The sequence below is a fragment of the Hyperolius riggenbachi genome, chromosome 8 (assembly GCF_040937935.1).
Source record: "Hyperolius riggenbachi isolate aHypRig1 chromosome 8, aHypRig1.pri, whole genome shotgun sequence".
Lineage (NCBI taxonomy): Eukaryota > Metazoa > Chordata > Amphibia > Anura > Hyperoliidae > Hyperolius > Hyperolius riggenbachi.
In genome coordinates, this window is record NC_090653.1 from 27605335 (window position 1) to 27630307 (window position 24973).

At 47.7% G+C, this 24973-nt stretch overlaps 1 protein-coding gene across 2 annotated transcripts in view; it reads left to right on the top strand.

Annotated features, from left to right (window-relative positions):
• The window catches only part of LOC137528056 (peptidoglycan recognition protein 1-like), a 168311-nt gene that overhangs the window by 88690 nt on the left and 54648 nt on the right, over nt 1–24973 (top strand). The window contains exon 1 of one of the 2 annotated variants that reach the window (XR_011023262.1): nt 19335–19454. The exons of the other annotated variant lie outside the window; for it this stretch is intronic. The gene's annotated coding sequence lies outside the window, so the exon portion shown is untranslated. Of the gene's footprint in view, nt 1–19334; nt 19455–24973 lie in introns of those variants that run through there. 2 annotated transcript variants of the gene reach the window in all.

Below are 24973 nucleotides of genomic sequence, written 5' to 3' on the forward strand. Positions count from 1 at the left end.
ACAGCAGCAGCAGCGTGTAGCACCTGCTCCGATTTTCCTCCAGCCGGGTCGGAAACGTCCCATTGAGGAAAAGCATGCAGACACTGTGGTGCAACTCATGACGGAGGATGAGCAGCCCGCCATCAGCTCTGCATCCGAGGCCTCCACCCTCACCACCACCCCTGTTCGCAGCAGCCGCCCAGCAGGGCCTGGGGAGGAGGCCAGTTCACCGTCAGTTGGCGACCTGTCATTCAGCAGTCTTTTGACCCCAGGCATCATGAGTCAATTGTCTGCTGTTGTTGGCGATTTTGAGGAGGAGATGCTGATGGGCACTTTGGGGGATGAGGGATTGGACAGCAAGACTGTGGCGACAGTCAAGCAGCCCATCCATGCATCAGGAGAGGAGTTTGGGGGGTCCTCATCCCAGCAGGACATGTTTCAGGAGGGGGAGGATGATGATGACCCGGTGACAGACAGAGACTGGGTGCCACCACCTCCAGGGGATGTCGTCCTCAGCAGCTCTGAGGAGGAGGAGGAGGATGCTCTTGTGGGCCTTGCAAGGAGGCGCATCATTGCAAGCATTGGCAGCAGCAGTAGGCAGGTCCCACAGCCTGCTGGTGTCTCAGGCTCAGCAGCAGCAGCATCTGCCAGTACCACCACCAGCCGCACCCAAGCCCCCCAAGCCCCCCCCCCAACCACCACAGGGAGACAGGCAGCAGCGCTTCCATGCCGTAGGGGGATGTTTCTGTCACCAATCTGGCGATATTTCACCATGCCCACTGTGTACAGCAAGTACGCCACTTGCAACCACTGTCAGCGGAAGTTGAGCAGAGGTGCAGACCCCTTAAAGTTCAGCACCAGCTCGCTCATCAACCACCTTGCTGCGAAACATTTCCACCAGCATGAGGAGTTCCAGAGACTGAAGGCATCTGGTGCTGGCAGTGGCACCACACCCATCACTGCACAGCCTTCAGCAGCAGCAGCAACAGCAGCCACCCGCCCTCCTGCTCCTCCAGCAGCACCAGCAGGAGTGCGGAAACGCACTGCTCCTCCCCCCTCTGCAACTCCTGCCGCCGACACTGAGGCCTGTTCTGGCAGCCAGTCCTCAGTGGCCTCCTCCGCTGTGTCTGCTGATTCCCGTGCCAGCAAAAGGCCACGCCAGAGCCTTTTGAGCGAGTCCTTCCAGGGGGTGGTTAGGGCTCTGCCTCCCAGCAGCCGTCGCGTGCGGCAGCTGAACGGCTTGCTGGCACGGGCCATGTGCTCCCAACTCCTGCCGTACACGCTCGTGCAGGAGGGGAGCGACATTCGTGCGCTGCTTGCTTGCGCAGCCCCAGACTGGCAGCTCCCCAGCAGACACTTTTTCTCCCGCAAGGCCATTCCTGCACTGCACCGCTTTGTGATGGCCAATGTGGAGCGAGGGCTGGAGCACGCGGTTGGTGAAAGGGTCCACGTCACCATGGACTCCTGGAGCAGCCGCTTCGGGACAGGCCGCTACCTGTCCTTCACTGTCCACTGGGTCAGCTTGGTGGAAGGGGGTGAGGATGGGAGAGCAGCAGCGGGCACAGCAGCAGCAGCAACACAGTGGGTGGTGCCACCCCGCAGGGTCAGGGGAACTGCAGCAGGTTCCTCCGATCCTCTGCCATCCTCCGGCACACCTGGCCAAACCCCCCGCCTCAGCAGCAGCGTGAAGGCCCGCCACTGCCAAGCGCTGCTGCACTTGGTCAGCCTTGGGAAGACCAAGCTGACGGCAACCCATGTGTTGGCCAAACTCCAGGAGCAGGAGAGGATTTGGCTGACCCCCAGAGGCCTCAGAGTCGGAGAGGTGGTGGCCGACAATGGGGCCAATCTGGTTGCCGCAATAGACAGGGGAAACCTGACCCACATCCCCTGTCTTGCCCACGTGCTGAACCTGGTGGTGCAGAAGTTCTTGCGCACCTACCAGGGGATGGGCGAACTGCTGGAAATGGCAAGGAACGTTGTGCGTCACTTCCGGCGCTCGGCTGCAGCCTGTGCGAGCCTGGAAGACGTGCAAAAGGAGCTGGATCTGCCACGCCATCGGCTGATCCTTGACGTTCCGACTCGCTGGAACTCCACCCTGGCGATGTTGGAGCGTCTGGTTGAACAGAAGCACGCTGTCAACCAGTACCTTGCCCTGGCCACTGTTTCCGCCGCTCAGAGAAGGGACAAGACCAGCAACATCCCGTCCATCGTCCCCGATGATGACTGGAGGCACATGCAGCAGGTGTGCTTAGTGCTGGCTCCCTTTCTGCAGGCCACTAACATGGTGAGCAGGGACCATGCTATGGTCTGCGAGTGGGTGCCCCTGGTTTGTCTGCTGAACAGGGCCCTCGATGCTTTGCTGGAACAGGGAGCGGCAGCCTTGGACCAGCAGGAGCGGCAAGCAGCTGCACAGTCCACCTCTGAGGGGGAGGAGGAGGAGGACTTGGTGGAGGTCCCTGACCTTGCTGGTGATGAGGGGGAGCAGCACAGTGCAGCTGAGTTGGTGCGGGGGTGGAGAGAGGATGAGGCTGACGAGGCAGAGGAGGAGGATGAGGACAGCAGCACTGCCGTCGATGTGCCAGCAGACGTGGCCCGCCTCTTCCCAATGGCAGCGCACATGCTGACGTGCCTGCGCAGAGACCCCAGGGTGATCCAGATGAAGCAGAGGGAGGACATCTGGATCAGCATGATGTTGGACCCACGCCTCAAGGGGAAGTTGAGCCAGTTCCTGCCGCCTGCAGGAGGAGACCCAGCGCAACAAATAAGGAGCTTGCAGCAGGCCCTTGTTGAGCGCTTGGAGGAAGCCTTCCCCCAGCCTTCCACCCCCACTGTCCAGCAGCCAGCACAGAGGCAGCAGCAGGTGCCTGCATCCAGCAGCAAGCGCCCCACAGACCTGCTGTCTCTCAGCCATGAGCTCTACAGGACTGTAGAGGCTCCGGCAGCAGTGACTAGAGAGGAGGTGCATGCAGCAGCATCCTCCACCGGTCACAGCCAGACCCGCATGGTGGCTGACTACATGGGGTCCTACAGCGGGCTTGACAGCGATGCCCCTGTTGATCCCATGGAGTATTGGGTCAAGCGCCTGGAGATCTGGAGCGAGCTGGCGCAGTACGCCCTGGAAGTGCTGTCCTGCCCCCCTTCCAGCGTGCTGTCCGAGCGCTGCTTCAGTGCAGCTGGTGGTGTGGTCACCGAGAAACGCTCACGTCTGTCTCACAAGTCTGTGGACAGACTGACGTTTCTCAAGATGAACCAGGCGTGGGTGGAAGGCGAGTTCCTGGCCCCTGTTGTCGGCGAGAGGGGGACATGAACTGGCTAAGAACCATCGTTAATGTGCCTTACCACCCTTTACCACCTCCTGGCTCCTGCTCACTAAGCCAGCCTGGTTCACTTTGACTATTACGTCGCCTGCAGCCACACATTTTACACCTACAGTGGGCTGCTGTGTACTGCCCTTCTGCTGTCTGTCTGCTGTCTGTCTGTGTTTCCCACTGCCAGGGTACACAGATTTACCTTCTGCTGCCACTCTGCCACCAGCTATTACGTCAAACAATAGCTATATATCTGTGTAATTTGTTTTACAAACAAAACCAAAAAACCATTAAAAAAAAAAAAGGTTTTAATTTTTCTGAGGTGCCCGGGTTGAAAACTGTGTTGTCCCAGTTGTGTATTGGACATGATGTGGGCTGCACGACCGCTGTCTGGGACCTCCTGTTGTGTTCATTTACGGCCTGGTATCACCGCTAGGTACCAGGGCTATTATGTCACGCTGCCTGCCTGCTGCCACACTCACACTACTCCTCCATTCCTCCTGCTGCTGCTGTCTGTCTGTGTTTCCCACTGCCAGGGTACACAGAATTACCTTCTGCTGCCAGTCTGCCACCAGCTATTACGTCAAACAATAGCTGCACACATAATTACTCCTCCATTCCTCCTGCTGCTGCTGCTGCTGTCTGTCTGTCTGTGTTTCCCACTGCCAGGGTACACAGAATTAGCTTCTGCTGCCACTCTGCCACCAGCTATTACGTCAAACAATAGCTGCTCACATTACTCCTCCATTCCTCCTGCTGCTGCTGCTGTCTGTCTGTGTTTCCCACTGCCAGGGTACACAGATTTACCTTCTGCTGCCACTCTGCCACCAGCTATTACGTCAAAAAATAGCTATATCTGTGTAATTGGTTGTAAAAACAAAACAAAAAAAACCAAAAAAAAAAAGGTTTAATTTTTCTGAGGTGCCCGGGTTGAAAACTGTGTTGTCCCAGTTGTGTATTGGACACAATGTGGGCTGCACGACCGCTGTCTGGGACCTCCTGTTGTGTTCATTTACGGCCTGGTATCACCGCTAGGTACCAGGGCTATTATGTCACGCTGCCTACCTGCTGCCACACTCACACTACTCCTCCATTCCTCCTGCTGATGCTGCTGTCTGTCTGTGTTTCCCACTGCCAGGGTACACAGAATTAGCTTCTGCTGCCACTCTGCCACCAGCTATTACGTCAAACAATAGCTGCTCACATTACTCCTCCATTCCTCCTGCTGCTGCTGCTGCTGTCTGTCTGTGTTTCCCACTGCCAGGGTACACAGATTTACCTTCTGCTGCCACTCTGCCACCAGCTATTACGTCAAAAAATAGCTATATCTGTGTAATTGGTTGTAAAAACAAAACAAAAAAAACCAAAAAAAAAAAGGTTTAATTTTTCTGAGGTGCCCGGGTTGAAAACTGTGTTGTCCCAGTTGTGTATTGGACACGATGTGGGCTGCACGACCGCTGTCTGGGACCTCCTGTTGTGTTCATTTACGGCCTGGTATCACCGCTAGGTACCAGGGCTATTATGTCACGCTGCCTGCCTGCTGCCACACTCACACTACTCCTCCATTCCTCCTGCTGCTGCTGTCTGTCTGTGTTTCCCACTGCCAGGGTACACAGAATTACCTTCTGCTGCCAGTCTGCCACCAGCTATTACGTCAAACAATAGCTGCACACATAATTACTCCTCCATTCCTCCTGCTGCTGCTGCTGCTGTCTGTCTGTCTGTGTTTCCCACTGCCAGGGTACACACATTTACCTTCTGCTGCCACTCTGCCACCAGCTATTACGTCAAAAAATAGCTATATCTGTGTAATTTGTTGTAAAAACAAAACAAAAAAAACCAAAAAAAAAAAAAAGGTTTAATTTTTCTGAGGTGCCCGGGTTGAAAACTGTGTTGTCCCAGTTGTGTATTGGACACAATGTGGGCTGCACGACCGCTGTCTGGGACCTCCTGCCTGCTGTGTTTATTTACAGCCCTGGTATCACCGCTAGGTACCAGGGCTATTATGTCACGCTGCCTGCCTCATTGACTGCCTGCTGCCACACACTCATCCTCCTCCTCCTGCTGCTGAATTTACCTCCTGCTGTCTGTGTGTTTCCACTGCCAGGGAGCACATACAATGGCGCTTCCAACATGCGTGCGCCACCAGCTATTTGTTACGCTCAAAAATAGCTGCATTTCTTTAAAAAAAAAAATTTGAAAAGAGAAATAAGTGAAGAAGAAGACGATATTGAAGAAGAAGAAGATGAAGAAGAAGAAGATGAAGAAGAAGAAGAGGAAGAAGAAGAAGAAGAAGAAGAAGAAGAAGAAGAAGAAAAAGGAGAAGAAGATGAAGAAGAAGAAGATGAAGAAGATGAAGAAGATGAAGATGAAGAAGATGAAGAAGATGAAGAAGAAGAAGAAGATGAAGAAGAAGAAGATGAAGAAGAAGAAGAAGATGAAGAAGAAGAAGATGAAGATGATGAAGAAGAAGAAGAAGAAGATGAAGAAGATGAAGAAGATGAAGATGAAGAAGATGATGATGAAGAAGAAGAAGATGAAGAAGAAGAAGAAGAAGAAGAAGATGAAGATGAAGAAGAAGATGAAGAAGATGAAGAAGATGAAGAAGAAGATGAAGAAGATGAAGAAGATGAAGAAGAAGATGAAGAAGATGAAGAAGAAGAAGATGATGAAGAAGAAGAAGATGAAGAAGATGAAGATGAAGAAGATGAAGAAGAAGAAGATGAAGAAGATGAAGAAGATGAAGAAGATGAAGAAGAAGATGAAGAAGATGAAGAAGATGAAGAAAAAGAAGATGAAGAAGAAGAAGATGATGATGAAGAAGATGAAGAAGAAGAAGAAGACAATATAAAAGAAGAAGAAGATATAGAAGAAGGAGAAGAAGAAGATATAGAAGATAAAGAAGAAGAAGAAGAAGTATATACAGTACTGAACAAATTTCTGGACACAACTTCTCTTTTCAACTTTTTTTTTTTAAAGGAACATCCCCACATAATCACTTGCTGTTGTTACTTGGAAAAAAAGAGGTTTCTTGCATCATTCACCCTCAAAACAAGTGTTGGAAGCTATTTAAGGCCATTTCGAATAGTCAGCTCGAATAATGAGCTCGAATACCGACTCGAATAGTGAGCTCGAATTCCGAGGTCGAATCGAATAGTAAAAATTATTCGACTCGAATATTCGACTGACCTCGAATAATTTACTATTCGAATTCGACCTAACTCGAATTTTGAAAAGGGGTATTTGAGCAGTTACCCCTGTATAGCTAGTATAGTTAGCCCAGCTACTCCTGTATAGCTAGTATAGTTAGCCCAGTATAGTTAGTATAGCTACTCCTGTATAGCTAGTATAGTTAGCCCAGTATAGTTAGTATAGCTACCCCTGGGTCTAGCCTCTCGCCTCTCCCTCCGCAGCCGCCGCTCCTGTTACTTTATGAGTTGGCGGCCGCTTGCTCTTTTATAATCCGTAGTGGTCCCTCTCCACCACACTCTATCGTCTATTACAGCAGCGCGACCCACGGCTGCAAAGGAGGAAGGAAGAAGGTGAGCTGCTTCCTGTGACGGCGATAATACGCCGTTACTATGGTAACCGCTCTCCTGCTTCCTTCCTCCTCAGCAGCCGCGGGTCGTGCTGCTGTAATAGACGATAGAGTGTGGTGGAGAGGGACCACTACGGATTATAAAAGAGCAAGCGGCCGCCAGCTCATAAGGTAACAGGAGCGGCGGCCGCAGAGGGGGGGGGGCGAGAGGCTAGACCCGCGGCCCAGCGGAAAACTGCCCACGGACTGGCAGTGGGCCACGGCCCGGTGGTTGGGGACTCCTGGTTTAGAGTAAATATTTTCAGCCATTGCTCATCCTCAATAATCTGTCCTAGGTCTCTTTCCCACGACTCCTGATATCCAATTTTTACTGGAGTTGTAGAGGATACAGGGATCTGGTATATAGCGGATATTAGATGTCTATGTGGGGCAGGACTTAAGATTAGATTTTCAAACGACGTTAGAGGCAAAGACCAATTTCCGTTTTTTAGTAAGGAGCTTAAGAAGTGCCGAATTTGGAAATATTGCCAATTAGAAAGGGGGATCTGGTCCCTTATCATGGACTTTTCTCTGTGGTTTTTGATTCTACCTGTGATCAAGAAGTGTCTCTTACCCTGGGAGGTTAGTGGGAGTCCCATGAGATAAGAAAGGGTATATCAGCTGCTGGTTTGAAGGCTGGATTGTCTTTTAAGGGGGTAAGTAGGCCCGGTAGTTTAGTAAGACCTAAGGAGGGGGGCGTATCTTCTAAAGCATTTAACTGTGGCCTCCATGAGGGGGTTCTGCCAAGCGAATTGAACACTGCGTGGGGTATCAACCCATCCTAGGGCTGTCGCATGAAAACCAGCCATTTCCTGTTCAATCAAGACCCATGGTTTAGGATTATCTCCAACAGCCCACTCAACCACCCTACATAGTTGGGAGGCCATGTGATATTTCTGGAGGTCTGGGAGACCTACACCACCTAGATCTTTGGGGATGGAAAGTATTGTTCTCTTGATTGGGGGGGTTGTTTATTCCCCCATATATCTATTCATACCCAGAGTCTACTTGGAAACTTTTGGTCCCAGAACCTTCTGTCATGCTGCCCCTATATTTTGGAACTCCTTACCTCAACAGATCAGGACAGTTCCATCCCTGGACGTGTTTAAATCCAGACTTAAAACCCACCTGTTCTGTTTGGCATTTGCAGAAATATAACTTTTGTTGTGTGAATACTTCATCCTACTACCAATTACTGAATCTAAGAGAGCCTAAGCGCTTTGAGTCCTATGGGAGAAAAGCGCTATAGAAATATTATTGTATTGTATTATTGTATACAGTATATATTTATTGATTTCTCCTTGTAAATTTCTTAGGAAGGTGGGAGGGAGGGAGGTCGATTGGTATGCATTGGCTTATGTACAGGATGCGAGGCAAAAGATTCATTTTAATGGAAGACATTCTTCCAAACCATGACAAGTGGGTTTGTTTGGCCCATCAGAGAAGGTCGGTTTTTAACGTGGAGCCTATTTTATCAAAATTAGCCAAGAATAGATTTTTCAAATCAGATGTGATGTTAATACATAGGTATCAAAGTTGGTTAGGGGACCATTGGAATGGGAGACTAGTCTTACAGGTGTGTAATGTCTTTGCATCGAAGGAAATGTTTAACGCCTGGGATTTTTGAAGATTAATTTTTAAGCTTGACAATTGATCAAATTCTGCAAATTTACATATTAGATTGGGAATGGATATCACAGGGTTTTGCAAGAAGAATAATAGGTCATCTGCAAAGGCCGCAACAAGGTGATTTGAGAGTCCTATGGGAAGGCCATGAATATCTGGGTCAGAATGTACTGCAATCAGGAAAGGTTCCAGGGTAAGTATGTAAATTAGGGGTGAAAGAGGGCAGCCCTGCCTAGTCCCATTTGTTATGCAGAATGAGGCTGATAGAATACCATTGATTCTTACTTTAGCCGAGGGGTTGGTATAAAGCAGTCCTATAAGTTTACACATAGTTTCACCAATTCCCAGGCTTAACAGGACCGCTCGGGTGTAATCCCAAGCGACCCTGTCAATGGCCTTTTCGGCATTAGTTGAAAGCAAAAATGCCTTTAACCCCTTACGTTTAACGTATGACATGATGTTTATTGTCCTCATAACATTGTCCTTTGCTTCACGGCCTGGGACAAAATTAGCTTGATCTGGGTTGATATATCTGGAAACAAATGGGACTAGGCGGTTGGCTAGGATTTTGGCCAAAATCTTGGCATCCAGATTCAGGAGGGAAATAGGTCTGTAATTGGGACAGTGTTGGGGGTCCTTATCCGGCTTGGGGATCACTACTATGTGTGCCTCTAGAAACTGGGAGGAGGGAATGGTAATAGGTGGTGTAACCGAATTAAAGGCAGCCACAAAGGCCGGGGCGAGTATACCAGTAAATGCTTTGTAATATTGGCTCGTGAGCCCATCAGAACCTGCGGCTTGCCAGTTCACTGCAACGTGGGAGTTCACTGCACTGTGGAATTCATCCTCCGTAAGAGGGGATTCCATGTCCTCCTTTTCTGATTGATCTAAGAGTAGGCTAGTTGGATATTGAGAAAGGAATCTAGATATTGCAGAAGCTCTGTGAATCTGCTGCTCATCTGAAGAACCTTGGATTCGTAAGTTGTATAAGGATGCATAGTATTCTTTTAATTCTTTAGCAATTTTCTCCAGTTTAAAAACCTGGAGTTGGTTTTTGTTGGTTATACATGTAACATGTGTATGGGGGGTTCTCTTTCTCAAAGCGTGAGTTAGGTATTTGCCGCTTTTATTTCCATGTTCAAAGAATTTTTTTTTTATAGACATTAATTTCCGCCTGGCATCAGAGTAGAGAAGTTTATCCAGTGCACTTCCGGCTTTGTTAAACTCCTCCAAAGTGGAGGCAGCTAAGGATTGCTTATGTGCACGCTCCAGGCGATTGATATCTGCCAATAATTTTAGGGTTATTTCCTCCCTCTCTTTTTTAAGCCTAGAACCCATCCTAATAAAATGACCCCGGATTACTGCTTTGGGAGCCTCCCATGTTGTAAGCTTAGATGTTGCAGGGTCAGAGTTTAATAGAAAGTATTCATCTAACGCCTCAGATATCCTATGCCTCCTGCCAGTGTCTGCAAGGAGATTCGGATTCAGTCTCCAAAACCATGTTTTGTTTGAGGGATGATGGGTCGTAATGGAGAGAAAGACTAGGGAGTGATCTGAAATCGCTCTAGTGCCTATTTCAGCACTTACAACCAAAGACAGGTCTCTCTGTGGTACAAACAAATGGTCTATCCTAGAGTATTTATTGTGGATAGAGGAAAAGAGGGTAAAATCCCTCTCTTGTGGGTGGGATATCCTCCACGGGTCCATTAGAGATAAGTTCTGCAACTGGGATTTGATGTGACGCAGAGCTGATAGGGTAGTTGATCCATTAGAGCAGTCCTGAAGGGGATTCAGGGTCACATTGAAATCACCTCCCAAGATCCGTATGCCGCTGGAAAATTGGCTAATTTGGTTTAAGGTGGAAGATAAAAAGGAGGGTTGTTGCTTGTTTGGAACATATATGTTTGCCATGGTAACCATTTGATTGACAATTTTCCCCTTGATAAATAAGTAACAACCATCTGGATCTTGGACCATCTCAACCAATGTAAACGGTATGTCATGACGCACGAATATTGAAACTCCCTTGGTTTTAGTAGTTGGTGATGTCGCATGAAAAGCAAGGGGATACCGGGAGTTGAATCTCTTGGGAATGTGGTTAGATCATAAGTGGGTCTCTTGCAGATAAGCTATTTGAGATTTTTCACTTTGCTAAAACAGCCAATCAACCAACAACAAGCCAACAACAGCCATTCAAATTTCACCTATTGATTTTCAAGGGGAATATTTACATTGCTACCATTCTTACACTGTTAATGGCAGAGGCCTCTTACCTGATAGGTGACTGGAGTCCAAATTCACTAAAGCGGGTGGAGCCACAAACAGCCAATCAGATTTGTTAGATTGATTTCAGCCATTCTGTTATTGGCAGGGTTCTCAAACGTGACACAGTTGGTCAATGGATGACTGGGATTAATATTCAGGAAAGTGGGTGGAACCTACAACAGCTAATCAAAATTCACCTATTGATTTTGAAAGGAAATATTGAAACTACTGCCACTCTTACACTAATAATGGCAGAGGCCTCAAACCGGTCATGAAGTGGCTGGGGTTCAAATCCACTAAGGGGGTGGAGCCACAAACAGCCAATCAGATTACTTTACTGGATAAACTGCTTCCATTCACACAATTTTGATGACAGAAATCCAAAATCTTAAAACTTGGTCACTGGGTGACTGGGATTAATATTCAGAAAAGTGGGTGGAGCCTAAAAAGAAAATCAAAATTCACCTGTCGATTTTCAAGGGGAATATTTAAATTGCTGCCGTTCTTGCACTGTTAATGGCACAAGCCTCAAACCTGGTACAGTTGGTCATTGGGTTACTGGGGTTCAAATTCAGAAAAGGGGGTGGAGCCACAATCAGCCAATCAAATTTGTTTCATCTCACTGGTAAATTACAAATGATTGATGCCAAGGACCCCAAAGCTCAAAAACTTGGTCACTGAGTGACTGTGTCAAGGTTACAAAAAGTGGGCGGAGCCAAAAACAAATTTCACTAGGAAAATATAAACTGCAGCCATTCTTACACTGTTAATGGCAGGGGTTCTCAAACTTTGCCCAGATGGTCACTGGGTGACTGAGATTAATATTATGGGAAGTGGGTGGAGCCTATAATAGCCAATCAAAATTCACCTGTTGATTTTCAAGGGGAATATTTAAATTGCTTCCATTTTTGCTGTGTTAATAACAGATGCCTCAAACCTGCTACAGTTGGTCATTGGGTGACTGGGGTTCAAATGCTGGAGAGGGGCGGAGCCACAAACAGCCAATCTGATTTGTTTAATTTCTATGGGAATATTCAAATTATTGATGACAAAGACCCCAAAGCTCACAAACTTGGTCATTGAGTATTTGTGTGTTAGGGTTAGAAAAAGTGGCCGGAGCTAACACCAGCCAAATACATACCCGGGCAGCCAAATACATACCAGGGCAACGCCGATTCATCAGCTATTATTCATAAAAGTGGATGGAGCCTAAAAAAGCCAATCAAAATTCATCTATTGATTTTCAAGGGGAATATTTCATTACTGCAATTCTTGCACTGTAAATGGCACAAGCCCCAAACTGGGTACAGTTATTGATTGGGTGACTGGGGTTCAAATTCACAAAAGGGGTGGAGACACAAACAGCCCATCAGATTTGTTTCATTTCAATGCATATTATTGATGCCAAAGACTGCAAAGCTCACAAATTTGGTCATTGAGTAATTAAGTAATTGTCTGTTAGTGTTAGAAAAAGTGGGCATAGCCAACACCAGCCAAATACATACCCAGGCAATGCTGGGTCATCAATGGGCAGAGACAAATACAAATTTCACTGGGAAAATGTAAACTGCAGCCATTCTTACACTGTTAACGGTAGGGTTCTCAAACTTTGCACAGTTGTTCACTGGGTAACTGGGATTAATATTCATAAAAGAGGGTGGAGCCTACAAAAGCCAATACAAATTAATTTATTGCTTTTCAAGGGGAATATTTAATTGCTGCCATTCTTGCACTGTTAAGGACACAAGCTTAAAACCTGGTACAGTTGGTCATTGGGTGACTGGGGTTCAAATTCAGAAAATAGGGTGGAGCCGCAGCCATGTAGATTTGTTTCATTTCAATGCAAATTATTGATGCCAAACTCTGCAAAGCTCACAAACTAGGTCATTGAGTCATTGTGTGTTAGGATTATAAAAGTGGGCGGAGCCAACACCAGCCAACTACATACCCGGGCAACGCCAGGCAATCAGCTAGTGGGTAATAAAACTGTTAAAAACCGTTAAAATAGAAAAAAAATAATGTGGCTTACCTCAAAAGATGAAAACAATTGTATAATAGAAAACAAACTTTTAATAAGTACTTGGCAGCGCGTTTCATGGGTACTTGCCCAATTCCTCAGGCCGAATATAGTGCCAAACAGAAAAACAGCCGTACATAAAATGCCTCTCCACCACTTCTACAACCATCTGGAATCTTTTACTTAGAGAGCGACTAAGTCCAGTTCATCTGGACACCCGAGCAGAGTCAGGCTCCCTGCACACTGCAAATCCGTTTTCCGATTCCGATTCCGTTTCCGATTCCGTTTCCGATTCCGTTTCCGATTTTCCCTGAATACATTCAACAGAAAAACGGATCAAAAAACGCAGCATGCAGTAAAGATTAAAAATCTGAATCGGAATCGGATGTAAAAACAGATTAAAAAGCGGAATCGGAATCGGAATTGTATGCAGTGTGCAAGAGGCCTCAAGTTTGTTCATCTCCACCTGCCTTCAATGGTCGGTTGCCCATTTGCAACCCTCTTTTGTGAGTAACACCACCTATTACATTATTATTATCATTATTTAGTATTTATATAGCGCCGACATATTACGCAGCGCTGTACAGTGTATGTGTATATATATATATATATATATATATATATATATATATATATATATATAGTCTTGTCACTAACTGTCCCTCAAAGGAGCTCACAATCTAATCCCTACCATTGCCATATGTCTATATTATGTAGTGTAAGTACTGTAGTCTAGGGCCAATTTTTAGGGGGAGCCAATTAACTTATCCGTATGTTTTTGGAATGTGGGAGGAAACCGGAGTGCCCGGAGGAAACCCACGCAGACACGGAGAGAACATACAAACTCTTTGCAGATAGTGCCCTGGCTGGGATTCGAACCAGGGACCCAGCGCTGCAAGGAGAGAGAGCTAACCACTACGCCACCGTGCTGCCCATTGTTGTTACTTACTACACCATTGGGGCTCCCATTGTCTCTGTGTTCTTTTTTTCACTCCAGGATGCTTTTTGATCATCCTACTCATCTGGCACCTTCCCCTTAGACTTCAAGCAGGCCACAGTACTGCCCCTGCTCAAGAAACCCTCCCGAGACTCCTCGCTACCCTCCAACTACCTCCCTATCTCCCTCCTCCCCTTTGCCTCAAAACTCCTTGAGCGTCTGGTTCATAAACGTGACCCAGTACCTCAATGCCAACTCACTGCTAGACCCACTGCAATCTGGATTTCGGCCTGCCCACTCAACCGAAACTGCTCTCACCAAAGTGGTCAATGACCTCGCCTTAGCTAAAGCTGGAGGTAAATACTCCATTCTCCTCCTCCTTGACCTTTCAGCAGCTTTTGACACAGTAGATCATCCCCTACTCCTCCAGTCCCTCCAGTCCATGGGCATTCTCGATCTCGCCCTGACCTGGCTTTCATCCTACCTCTCCAACCGCTCCTGCACGACCGCCTTCAATGAGTCCTCGTCCACCCCCAACCACCTCTCAGTGGGAGTCCCCCAAGGCTCGGTCCTTGGCCCCTTACTGTTCTCCCTATACACATCCTACATTGGCAAGGTTATCTCCTCCATGGGTTTTAACTATCATCTGTATGCAGATGGCACCCAGATCTACATCCACACCCCTGACATATCGACCACTATCATGGACTAGGTCTCCTCCTGCCTATCAGCCATCTCCTCCTGGATGTCCGCTAGGTTCCTGAAACCAAATCTAGAAAAAATGGAATTTATGATCTTCCCACCCCGGCCATCCCTGATCCTCCCAGTTGTGCATGTCACTGTTAACCACACTACCATTCACTCTACCTCTCAAGCCCGCTGTCTGGGTGTCACCCTGGACTCCGCACTCTCCTTCACTCCCCACATCCAAAACCTCACAAAGTCCTGCAACTTCCACTTTCGTAACATCTGTAAGATTCGCCCTTTCCTGACCTCTGCCACCACCAAACTCTTCATCCACACCCTCATAATTTCCTGCCTTGACTACTGCAATGCCCTGCTGTCTGGTCTCCCTATGACCCGAACAGCCCCACTGCAGTCCATCATGAATGCAGCAGCCAGAATTATCCACTGCTCCCATCGCTCCACCATGGCGGATCGCCTCCTTGAATCCCTCCACTGGCTTCCTATCCAGTCCAGAATCAGGTATCTAGGTACACACCTAGCTGCTCACTCCGCTTTTCCAATGAACTTCGCCTGACCGCCCCCCGCATCACACAGTCCCATGCACACCTCCAGGACTTCTCAAAAGCTGCTCGAACACTTTGGAACTCTCTACCTCCACCCATTAGGGCAGCCCCCTCCTTCAACATCTTCAAGAAGGCCCTCAAAACTCACCTTTTCAGTCTGGCCTACCACCCCTCACAATTGCTCTAAACCCACAATCCCTACCTTTCGTGTCTCTACCTCTCCTTCTAGATTGTAAGGCTTTGGGCAGGGTCCTCCTCCTTTTGTGTCCTACCTGATCATGCACCTCCATTACTGTGAACTCATGCTATGCACTTGAGTGAACCTAACTTGCCTAATCTCCATGCTCCATCCAGTGACTGACTAAGCATTACCTTATGCTCATACTGTGTGATCTGGTTTTCTTGTATTCCTGTATTGTCATATTGATGTCACCCCTAAATATTGTCTGTAACCTAAATATGCAGCACTGCGTAATATGTTGGCGCTTTATAAATACAATAAATAATAATAAATAATAATAATAAAATAAAATATTGTTGCCATATATTGCACTAGGGACATATTTTAAACATTGTAATAACCAGGACAAATGGGCAAATAAAATGTTTGGGTTTTATCCACAGTAGCACATTTTATTTTAAAACTATGATGGCCGAAAACAGAAATAAGGAATTTTTTCCATTTTTTTCTTATTATTTCCATTAAAATGCATTTAGAATAAAATAATTCTGACCAAAATATACCACCGAAAGAAAGTCTAATTGGTGGTGAAAAAAAAATATAGATCATTTTTTTTGTGATAAGTAGTGTTAAAGTTATTGGCCAATAAAATGGAGGAGCACTGAAATGTGAAAATTGCTCTGGTTCATTTGGGAAAAACCTCTTAGAGGGGAACTGGTTAAAACATGAAAAGAAACTGTGGGATATCTAATATATATAAATACTAGCTGATGACTCGGCATTGCCCGGGTATGTATTTGGCTGATGTCGGCTCCGCCCACTTTTTCAAACCCTTAAGGCCCATACACACGTCGGATTTTAGGGAACGACCCGTTGTTTGAACATTCCGTCGTTTGGACGTTTTCGCGTCAAATCCGACGTGTGTACAGACTATCGTTCGGGAGATAAGACTGGTTACCAGCGATCCTTATCTCCCGAATGATAGTCTGTACACACGTCGGATTTGACGCGAAAACGTCCAAACGACGGAACGTTCAAACGACGGGTCGTTCGCTAAAATCCGACGTGTGTATGGGCCTTAACACACAAACACTCAATGACCAAGTTTGTGAGCTTTGGCAAAAATAATTTGTATATTCCCATAGAAATTAAATAAATCAGATTGGTGGTTTGCGACTCCGCCCCTCTCCAGCATTTCAACCCCAGTCACCCAATGACCAACTGTAGCAGGTCTGTGGCATCTGCTATCAACAGTGTACAAATGGCAGCAATTTAAATATTACCCTTGAAAATCAACAGGAAAATTTTTATTTGCAATTATAGGCTCCATCCACTTCCCTGAATATTAATCTCAGTCACCCAGTGACCATTTGGGCAAAGTTTGGGAACCCTGAAATAAACAGTGTAAGAAGGCCTGCAGTTTATATTTTCCCAGGTAAATTTGTTTTGGCTCCGCCCACTCTTTGTAACCTGGACACACAGTCACTCAATGACCAAGTTTGTGAGCTTTCGGGACCTTGGCATCAATATAAACAAATCTGAATGGTTGTTTGTGGCTCCGCCCCCTTTTCTGAATTTGAACCCCAGTGACCCAATGACAAACTGTACCAGGTTTGAGGCTTTTGTCATTAACAGTGCAAGATTGGCAGCAATTTTAATACTCCACTTGAAAATCAACAGGTTTATTGGCTTTTTTAGGCTCCCCCCACTTTTCTGAATATTAATCCCAGTCACCCAGTAACCAACTGTGAAAAGTTTGAGAACCCTGTTATTAACAATGAAGGACTCCAGTTTACATTTTCCCAGGGAAATCTGTTTTTGATTCCACCCAGTTTTTGAAACCTTGACACACAGTCACTCAATGACTGTGAATGGAAGCAGTTTATCCAGCAAAGAAATCTGATTAGCTGTTTGTGGCTCTTCCCCTTTAGTGAATTTGAACCCCAGTCACTTAATGACTGACTGTAGCAGGTTTCCCCTTAAAAATCAATAGGTGAATTTTTATTGGCTGTTGAAGGCTCCACCCACTTTCCTACATATTAATCCCAACATCCAGTGACCAACTGTGTCAAGTTTGAGAACCCTGCCAATAACAGAATGGCTGAAATCAATCTAACAAATCTGATTGGCTGTTTGTGGCTCCACCCCTTTAGTGAATTTGAACCCCAGTGACCCAATGACCAACTGTATCAGGTTTGAGGCCTCTGCCATTAACAGTATAAGAATGGTAGCAATGTACATATTCCCATTTGAAAAATCAATAGGTGAATTTTGATTGCCTGTTGTAGATTCCACCCACTTTCTAAATATTAATCCCAGCCACCCAATGGCCAACTGTGTCAAGTTTGGGAACCCTGCCATTAACAGGGTAAGAATGGTTGCAGTTTATATTTTCCCATGTAAAAAATTTAGTTGTTGGCACTGCCCACTTTTTCTAACCTAAACTCAGTTACCAAGTTTATGAGTTTTGGTGTCCTTGGTATCAATAATTTGTATATTCCCATTAAAATTAATCAAATTTGATTGGCTGTGACTCCTCCCCCTTTCTGAATTTGAACCCTGGTCACCCAGTGACCAACCGTACCAGGTTTGAGGCATCTGCCATTACCGGTTTAAGAATGGCAGAAATTTAAATATGCCCCTTGAAAATCAACAGGTGAATTTTGATTGGCTGTTGTAGGCGCCACCCATTTTCCTGAATATTAATCCCAGTCACCTAGTGACCAACTGTGCAAAGTTTGAGAACCCTGCCATTAAAGGAAAACTGTAGTGAAAGGTATATGGAGGCTACCATATTGATTTCCTTTTAAGCAATACCAGTTACCTGGCTATCCTGCAGATCCTCTGCCTCCAATACTTTTAGCCCTAGACCCTGAACAAGCATGCAGCAGATCTGGTGTTTGACATTTTTGTAAGATCTGACAAGATTAGCTGCATGCTTGTTTCTGGTGTGATTCACACTACTGCAGCCAAATAGATCAGCAGGGCTGCCAGGCAACTGGTATAGCTTAAAAGGAAATCAATATGGCAGCCTCCATATACCTCTCACTACAGTTCTCCTTTAACAGTGTAAGAATGGCTGCAGTTTATATTTGACCAATGAATTTTGTTTTTGGCTCCACCCACTTTTTGTAACGCTGACACACAGTCACTCAATGACCAAGTTTGTGAGCTTTCACTTCCCTGGCATTAAAAATGTGTGAATGGAAGCAGTTTATCTAGCAAACAAATCTGATTGGCTGTTTGTGGCCCCATCCCTTTAGTGAATTTGGACCCCAGTCACCCAATGACCAACTGTAGCAAGTCTGAAGCCTCTGTGCATAAATAGTGTAAGAATGGCAGCAGTTTAAATATTCCCCTTGAAAATCAATAGGTGAATTTTGATTTGCTCATAGCAAAGAAATGAACAGCGCTACTTAAAAACAGATAAGTGCCTACCTGCAAGAGAGTGCAAGCCCCACTTGTGGGATAAAATACACACCTAGTATACACATGATCTGTCTACCACTGGAGGATGTTGGTTTCCTGTAACAGCTTGCATGCAACTTGTTAAGTACTGGTCCCTCCCACTGCGGAGAAGTCATCCCCCTATGGGAGGTGACCTAACACTAACTAAATCCTAACCTATGCATATGCATAGCCTGGGTGCGCTACCAAGTAAAATCGCAAATTGAAAATTGCGCAAAAGGTGGATCAGCGCATCATCAGGCCGCCTCCAAATGGCCTACAATCAGAGGTGTGCTGTTTTTAAGTAGCACTGTTCATTTCTTTGCTATGTACTAATTTAATTCATTTTTGGTCAGCTGCTCTCACTTAGCAGCCTTGCTTTTGGTGTATATGCAGAGCTTCTGTTTGGGTTCAAGGTGCATTGCCAGTTTCTGGGGGGCAGTGTTGCCAACCGTCCGTGAATTTACGGATTGTCAGTAAAGAATGTATCAATTTTCCCTGCCCGTGAAATCCGTAGCTGTGTTGCTGTTGTCTGTAAAAATACACAGGCGGGGGCGGGGCTTCCAGCCGGGGAGTCCTTTCCTCACAGCAGAGACAGAGCTGACAGAGATTACAGTCAGTCTCCTCTCTCTGTACAGCCAGCCAATCGCAGCCCAGATTCCAGCCTTGGTCCCTCCCAGCCTCTTCTATCCTTTCTGCCAGTCAGGCTGCGGGTCCGCCTCCGCCTCTCTCTCACAAGCAAAGCAAACAAGGAACGTGAGACAGGGAGACAGGTCAGAGCTCATGTGTTTGCAGTGCAGCCAGCCATCCAGCATCAGGAGTGCCAGCCACAGCCAGAGCAGCGTCCCACAGTCCCAGCACAGAAAGGTTTGTGCTGAATGATTCTGTACACTCCTCTCCAGTTGTCTGTAGTTGCTGGCTGCCTTGTCCCACCTGCTGAAAGCAGTTCTCTCTCCCTGGGGACAGGCAGGAACAGTCTCTTCATGAGAGTCTCTCCTCCCTGGTTTTCTTTTGCTGCATTCACTGTCCTAATTAACCCTCTGGTCTACAGGGAGACTGCACACAGGAATCATGGGGGGAGGAAGGGAGCCTTTTTATGGGCATAGATGCTCCAGCCATAGCCTGGGTCAGCTTGTTAAAGGAGTTGTCAGGCATATTTGAATAAAATAAACGCTACTTACCGGGGGCTTCCTCCAGCCCCAAGCTCCCAGGACCTCCCTCGCCGCAGCTCTGCCCGCAGCCGTTTGCCGGAGCTCTGACCCGGTCCCCGACTATGACGTCAGAGCGACCTGGAGGTCGCCCTGTACTGCACCTGCGCAATCGGCGCTGTCAATCACCGCCACGTGGGCCGGAGCGGACTAAGCAGGTGGTAGTAGTTCTGCTCCTGCGCAGTCCGATCCGGGCCACGTGGCGGTGATTGACAGCGCCGCTCGCGCAGGCGCAGTACAGAGCGACCTCCAGGTCGCTCTGACGTCATCGCCGGGCCTGGGTCGGAGCTCCGGCAAACGGCTGCGGGAATAGCTGCGGCGAGGGAGGTCCTGCGAGCTTGGGGCTGGAGGAAGACCCCGGTAAGTAGCGTTTATTTTATTCAAATATGCCTGACAACTCCTTTAAAGAGAAACTCCGACCAAGAATTGAACTTTATCCCAATCAGTAGCTGATACCCCCTTTTACATGACAAATCTATTGCATTTCACAAACAGACAATCAGGGGGCGCTGTATGACTGATTTTGTGATGAAACCCCTCCCACAAGAGGCTCTGATACCGCGGTACTCTGGGCAAACTGCCACAATGTAACAATGTTCACAGACAGGAAATGACTGTTTACAGCTGTCTGTAACAGCCAAAACAGCTAGGAGCAGCTTACATAACCTGCCCACAGTAAAAATGTCACCCTGCGATAAATATCAGAATGTAAATCAGGGAGAGGAAAGATTTTACAATGAGCAAACACTGACTAAATCATTTATATATAATTATTGTAAAAATGAAGCACTTTTTTATTACATCATTTTCACTGGAGTTCCTCTTTAAGTCAGCTCCCCTCCTGCAGCTTTTTTTCCCCTCTCCTTTAGGATACTAGAGGTCAAAACGTTTGGGGGGGGGGGGGGGGGGCAGGCTTATACTGTTACTTGTGCTGATGCCTACTGCTAACAGCTCCCCCTTTCGTTCCCATCTCCCCCCCCCTCCCGGTAACTCATCTGAAAGCCCCCGGGATCCTCTTCTGGTTGGCTGGGTCAAACTCGACTGCACAGGCGATGATCAGGCTGCTGGCATCCTACAGCACGCTATGCAGTCAAGTTCAACCCAGCAGACCAGATGAGGATCCCAGGGCCTTTTAGGTGAGTTATGAGGGGCTGAGAAGTGAATGGGGAGAGTGACGGGCATCAGGACAGGTAACAGTATATGCCTGCTACCTGTTTTTCCCCCTGGTATCCTTTAATCTCTATTAACCCTAAAGGCACATACCCACAATGTGACTTTTGTTGTGATTTTGCTTGCAACCCACGATTTCTCGTTCATGCCTGTCGTGCGCCGCACTGTGTTCCCGTGGTAGGAAGATGGATCAAGGAACACTTAACATCCTCCTGATACTCTCTGGCCAGCCGTGGCGACCTCAACAAAGCTGGCCTGTCGCAGCCAGCCAGTGGCTACTGCGCATTCGCGTCCCTGAGCCCCACGCACCCTGGTTTCACTCCCAGCACTGGGAGTGTTCTGCGCAGTAGTGAGTTACGTGTACTGCATATGCGCAGAATGTTTCCTGCCACAGGAGCGCAACTAGGGTGCGCGCAGCTCGGGGCTGCACATGTGCAGTGGGGTCGCCACCACTGACCGGAGGGTATCAGGAGGAGGTTGTGGGCATAGAAGTCCTGGGGGCTGGAAGAAGCCCCAGGTAAGCTCAAATCTTTTTTTTTTTTTTTATTTGACTTAAGATTCCCTTTAAGTTTCCTTTCACTGGTGCCTGCTGAGATGGCGCACATGCAAGCATACATACTTACCTGGGGTTTCCTTCTGTAAGCCTCTCTGTGTTCTCCCAAGCCGTTCTGTCAGTAACCACTGTCAGCACCAGTAGTAAGGGTACTACAGCACAGCACTGGCTTTGGCCATGCGTCTCCTTGGTCACATTCCTGTGGCGAGCAGCGTACTGCACCTGCAAAGTTAGTTAAAGCTTTTAAATACTAAGGCACAGAATGCTACTGGCCACGAACGCAACCAAGGAGGTGCACGGCCAGGGCTGCGCATGTGCAGTAGTCCTTTACCGGAGCTGACTGCTGGAGAATAGACCAGACCAAACGGATTACAGGGGTCAGTAAGAAGCCACAGGTTCAGATAGTGGAAAGAAATGTAATCTGCATTAAAGTACCACTGAATTGGCACCAAAAAAAGTGATGTTTTACTTACCTGGGGCTTCTTCCAGCACACTGTAGTCTTTCAGGTCCCTCATTGTCCCCTGCGTCGCTTGCTTGTTGCCTGCTGTAAAAGCGCTGCGACTAGAACGCTAGTTGCAGCTACTGCACATGCCCAGTCTTGGCATTTGTGGGCCTCCTTGATTGTGCTCCCATCACCAGGAGTGTTCTGCGTGTGCACACGGCACAGTACAATTCTATTGGGAACCATGCGAGCGCACAATGCTTCTGGCGAGTGTTTCTTGTGGGCATCATTTTTTGTAGGAAACGGGAGGCTACAGCAAACTTTTTGCTGAACAGGGCCACTTACACCACTGCTAAGTTCATGTATATATGGCTCCACCCATGACCACGCCCATGTTCTATTACATGGCCACGCCCATTTTTTTGGGCACTACGTGCGCCGCAGGGTTTGTGTCAGTAAGAAAATTTCTTTGTCAGTAAATTTTTAGCTCTTTGTCAGTAAATTTTTTTTTTAAAGGTCGGCAACACTGCTGGGGGGGCTCAGCGCACCTCTGATTGTAGGCCATTCGGAGGCGGCCTGGTGATGCGCTGATCCACCTTTTGCGCAATTTTCACTTTTGATTTGCTGTTGTAGGCTCCACCCACTTTTCCTGAATCTTAATCTGAGGGCCCGTTTCCACTCTCGCGGAAACGGCCGCGAATCCGCAGAGTTTCCCCGCAGGCAAATCGCGCGGGGAAACTCTGCCATAGGGGACAACGGCGCCGCCGGCCGAATCGCTTGCAGTAGCGATTCGGCCGGAAACCCCCACAGAATTCGCGGCGGAGGCTGCGATTCCCATAGCCGTGCATGGCACGGCTGATGGGAATCGCCTGCGATCCCGCCCACCCGCTCAGTGCCGGCGTGCGTCTACGAGACGCACGCCGCACTAGTGGAAACGAGCCCTCATTCATGCAGTGGCCAAGTGTGCCAAGATTGAGAACCCTGCGGTTAACAGTCTGAGAATGGCTGCAGTTTACATTTTCCCATTTAAAATGAATGGCTAAAATTTGATTGGCTGTTTAATGCTCCGCCCACTTTTCCTGGATTTGTAACCTCGTTCACCAAGTGACCAACTGTGGAGGTGGAGCCTACAGCAGCCAATCAAAATTCACCTTTTGATTTTCAAAGGGAATATTTACATTGCTGCCATTCATACACTCTTAATGGCAGAGGTGTAACGATTGCGGAATTATTTCTGTGGTCAGCGCACAAGATGTGCGCTGACACTACGGAAATCCTCCACAAGTGTGTAATATAACAGAACCCAGCTATGCACCTGTAGAGGGAAATTCCCACCGGCAGATGGAGCTGTGGAGTGCGGAGGAACACAGCCTCTGCCCTGCCACAGATGCCAGATGGGAATTGCACGAGTCGAAGCAATGCAGGGCAAGATAGCCCTTAAAGAGAGAGAGAGCACAGAAACAGAATGTATGTGTGTCCACCAATCTAGTCGCCACCCGGCGACGGTGAACACACAACAGCGGAAACCAAGTGGGAACGCAATCGCAACAGTGGCGATTGCCAGCAGCGACACAAGACTGAATGAGCCCAGAGATAGAATGTATGTGTGTCCACCAATCTAGTCACCACCCGGCGACGGTGAACACACAACAGCAGAAACCAAGTGGGAACGCAATCGCAAAGTGCGATCGCCGCGCGAAAAGCGCAACAGCGACAAAGCCTAACTAGCCAATGTAACACGAAAACGAATAGAGAGCGCGAACGCTTGCTAAACGGTTACCTCACCGAGCCTACAGCAAGCGTTTGTTCCAGACAAGACAGACAGAAGGAGTAACCAGTAGCAACCGCAGCTCTGGCCTACACTCCCAGACAGAGTACAGAAGGAACCACCGCCACTACCGCTAGGGCGAATGCGATCCAGACAGACAGACAGATGGGGCTACCAGTAGCAACCGCTGCTCTGGTTAGCACCCCTAAGGCAGAATACAGAAGGAACCACCGCCACTACCGCTAGGGCGAATGCGATCCCAACAGACAGAACGATTTCCTGTCGACCGCCGCTGGTGACAAGACAATCGCAACAGATAGACAGTAGAAGGCAAACAGATAATACAACCTGACTACACTAGAAGGAATGCCTAGTGCACTCCCAAAGAATTACTCTAAGATAATCTTAACAAACGATTAGCAAAGGCTGAGACTCCAGGTAAGTCAGCAGGAACAAACCATCATGACCAGCAAGGAATTCTGGGAAGAAATGGTTTTTATACTGCAAGCCATCAGAGGAAGCAGCTAAGCAATTTGCATGACAAGTGGATGCAAATTCCTCCCCAGAACAGCAACTCTGCAGCTTGCAGAGTGGAGACAGGTCTCTTTTCCAGGGACCTGCCGCACTCAGATTTACAAAAATAGTCAAACAGCTGCCTGGCTGTGCAGACAGCAGAGCCGATCATTACAGTACCCCCCCCCCCCCCCTCTAGGGACGGCTTCCAGACGTCTCTCAAAACTCACGTTTTGAAAAAAAATCTGACTGAACACTCATGAAGGTTGGGACAGCCCGACAAGGCTCAATTCCAGAGTCAATCTTCCCGAAACCGACCTCGTCGGAAGCAGAAACCACCGAAACATGCCCATCAGTACTACAAGTCTCAGCGTAACACCCATCAGAACTGTGAATGCCAGAGAAGAACCCATCGATACCCTCCAAGCAATACCCACCACCTTCCAGGGACCCTCCAAAAATACCAAATCTGCCACAATAGCCATTTGAAGTGTCCCTTTCAACAGAGAAGCCACTGTTGATCCCATCCAGGGTACCAAGAAAAATTTCTCCCAGAATCTCCCAGAAAACCTTGAAGCTCCGCAGAGATCCCAAGAGGCCAGAATGCTCACCAGGCTCACATGGAGAACTACCAAGAACCCCTATGGAACCTATGACAATTCCAGATTTAGGATTACCAGGACAACCATCAAGATCAGGGCTTTCAGGGACCACTTCTGAGCAGGCAGGCA